Raw genomic sequence first — 3655 nt, forward strand, 5'->3', positions numbered from 1 at the left:
AAAAAAAAAAAAAGCTAGAGGAGGCTTGGGATGGCTCAGTCGGTTAGGTGTCTGACTCTTGATCTTGATCTTGGCCAAGACATCTCACAGTCTGTGGCATTGAGTTCCATATTGGGCTCTGCTCTGACAGCTGGAGCCCACTTAGGATTCTCTCTCTCCCTCTCTCTCTGCCACACCCCTGCTCACTCTCTCTCTCTCTCTCTCTCTCTTCTTTCCTTTATGTTTTTTTTTATTTTTGAGAGAGAGAGACTGCGTGAGCAGGGAAAGGGCAGAGAGAGAGGGAGACAGAATCCAAAGCATGGTCCAGGCTCTGAGCTATCAGCACAGAGCCCAATGTGGGGCTCGAACCCACAAACCATGAGATCATGACCTGAGCCAAAGCCGAACACTTAGCTGACTGAGCCACCCAGGCATTTTCCCTCTCTTTTTTTTCAAAATAAATAAATGAACATTAAAAATTAAAAAAATTCTCGGTGTGAGCAACCTCGTGGTTGCTGAGGAGGCCTGAGGAAAGAAAGTGGAAGCCCCGACCACGGCAGCTTCTTGTGTGCCTGTGCAAGCTAATTTTGACCTGACTGTTTTTGTAGTCTTAGAAGACCAGAGCGCCTGTTGTCTATTACCCCCCTTCGTTTCGGTAGACAAGTTTTGTGTATACTCCTCTCAATGGCTCAGCTCCAGGCACACTTCTACACTGGCAATAAGAAATATGCGGTAGATGATGTTCCCTTCTCAATTCCTGCAGCCTCTGAAATTGCTGACCTTAGTAACATCATCAATAAATTGCTGGAGGCCAAAAATGAATTCCACAAACATGTGGAGTTTGATTTCCTTATCAAGGGCCAGTTTCTACGAATGCCTTTGCTTAAACACATGGAACTGGAAAACATCTCATCAGAAGAGGTTGTGGAACTTGAGTATGTGGAGAAGTACACTGCACCTCAGCCAGAGCAATGCTTGTTCCATGATGACTGGATCAGTTCAGTGAGGGGGCAGAGGAATGGATCTTGACAGGTTCTTATGATAAGACTTCTAGGATCTGGTCCTTGGAAGGAAAGTCAATAATGACGATTGTGGGACACACAGATGTTGTAAAAGATGTGGCCTGGGTGAAAAAAGACAGTCTGTCTTGCCTACTATTGAGTGCCTCTATGGATCAGACTATTCTCTTATGGGAGTGGAATGCAGAGAGAAACAAAGTGAAAGCCCTGCACTGCTGCAGAGGTCATGCTGGAAGTGTGGATTCTATAGCTGTTGATACCACAGGAAGTAAATTTTGCAGTGGCTCCTGGGACAAGATGCTAAAGATCTAGTCTACAGTTCCTACAGATGAAGAAGATGAAATGGAGGAATCCACAAATCGACCGAGAAAGAAACAGAAAACAGAGCAGTTGGGACTAACAAGGACTCCCATAGTGACCCTCTCTGGCCACACAGAAGCAGTTTCATCAGTTCTGTGGTCAGATGCTGAAGAAATCTGCAGTGCATCTTGGGACCACACAATTAGAGTGTGGGATGTTGAGTCTGGCAGTCTTAAGTCAACCTGGACAGGAAATAGAGTATTTAATTCTATCTCCTATTCTCCACTTTGTAAACGTTTAGCATCTGGAAGCACAGATAGGCATATCAGGCTGTGGGATCCCCGAACTAAAGATGGCTCTTTGGTGTCGCTGCCCCTAACCTCACATACAGGTTGGGTCACATCATTAGAGTGGTCTCCTACCCATGAGCAGCAGCTGATTTTAGGTTCTTTAGATAACATTGTAAAGCTGTGGGATACAAGAAGTTGTAAGGCTCCTCTCTATGGTCTGGCTGCTCATGAAGACAAAGTTCTGAGTGTAGACTGGACAGACACAGGGTTACTTCTGAGTGGAGGAGTAGACAATAAATTGTATTCCTACGGATATTCACCTACCACTTCTCATGTTGGGGCTTGAAAGTGAATGATAGATTTGATTACAGAGATTGTGTCTGTAAATGAAATTGATAGAGAATTCTCAGATTGCATCAGTGACGGTTCAGAAAGCAGCCTCTTAACATTTATGGTTTCGTCCTTGATAATAGCTATCACTGTCTATTTATTTTTTATTTATTATAAGGTAGTTTGTGTTAAAATGTAAAATGTGACCTACCTTCTCAGCCATTGAAACTAAACTGAATTTTTTTTTTTTAGAGGTATTGGTTTGAATTAAGATTTGCTTTTGAAATGCTGTAAAAGCATATATTACAAATAAAGTAATTGTCTGGATTTTTATTTCTGATGGGGAAACCTAAGTTTTTCTATGTTAGCTGTTTAAGAAAAGTATCTTAAGAAAACTTATAAATTCTAATAGAGAAAAAATTAGAAATACGCTTTGTTTTGCATAAAATGTCTAACTATCATAAGATTTTGTGGGTGTTCAACATTAAAACATTAGTTGCCAATTAAGAGTTTGCTGAAGTATTTTAAGTGAAGTGCTTTGTATTAAAGATATCTTAGAATAAAAAAAATTTTTTTTAATTCTCTTTAAAAAGTTTGAAAAGATAAAAACGAGATTCAGTGATTCATTTACTGTAAGTCTGAGAGTGAGAGAGTAAAAAGCACAAGGATTTTGATTTGGATGACACAAACTGTTTTATTTCCAGGACTATAAGCTATTTCTACCTATTCTTGAAATTCAAATAAATAGAAGAATTAAACAAATATACTGTATCTTTTTAAATCAAACTTCTTTGATTCAACACAAAATTTTAAGATACAATTTTGTAGTTTTCCTGATTTATATAATTTTGTTTTAATTTGTTCTTCTTTCATTTTATAAAGTGAAAACATCAATTTTAGTATTTTCTCCTTTTACAGCAGTGGCTCTTAAATGTAGACATTTTGCTTTTAGCTGTGTTTTAACATTGATTATTCATTTTGGTTTTTAAACAATTTTCACTATAATTTTTACCATGACTCATGAGTTTATTATCATATGGTTTAGTTTTCAACTATTTAAGGACTTTCTAGGTATTCTCATTTATTTCTATTTTAATTCCACTTATACATAGATACTAGAGTATTTTAGCTCTTTAAAATTACTGAGTTTTGCTTTTTATAACTCAGGTTATTGTCATCTTAGTGAATGTTTCATGTGTACTTGATCAATATGGGCATTCTATAGTTACTGGGTGCATATCAGCTTGGTTTGATTCATCAATTGTCCTATTTAGATATTCTATATCCTTACTGCATTTTGTCTCTTTGCCTTACCAATTTTTGAGACAGGAACATTATGAATGAAGATTTTCCTACTTCCCCATTTAGGTAGGTTCTGCTCCATTTTGAAATTCTTTTGTTAAATATATAATAATCATATTGTCCAGATGAATTTTCTTGTTTATCATTATGAAACATCCTTCTTTATCACTATGAATTTCTTATCTTAAAGTCTATTTGTTTCTCACATTAATATAATCATTCCAGGTTCTTATTCTTACAATTTTCAGGATGTATCACTTTTTCCAACTTTTAAGTTTTATTTATGTTTAAAGTTTATTTTTTAAATGTAGCATACAGTTGAATCCTTTATCTTTTATCCATTCTGCTAATCTTTGTCTTGTAAGGCACCCTTCCGTTCATTTAGATTTAATGCAATCATTGACATAGTTGAGTTTGAATATATTACTCTATTGG

At 36.7% G+C, this 3655-nt stretch overlaps 1 pseudogene; it reads left to right on the plus strand.

Annotated features, from left to right (window-relative positions):
- Window positions 1–619: 619 nt before the first annotated feature.
- Window positions 620–2071, plus strand: LOC115306153 (annotated as a pseudogene).
- The last annotated feature ends 1584 nt before the right edge of the window (window positions 2072–3655 follow it).

The sequence above is a fragment of the Suricata suricatta genome, chromosome 2, assembly GCF_006229205.1.
Source record: "Suricata suricatta isolate VVHF042 chromosome 2, meerkat_22Aug2017_6uvM2_HiC, whole genome shotgun sequence".
Lineage (NCBI taxonomy): Eukaryota > Metazoa > Chordata > Mammalia > Carnivora > Herpestidae > Suricata > Suricata suricatta.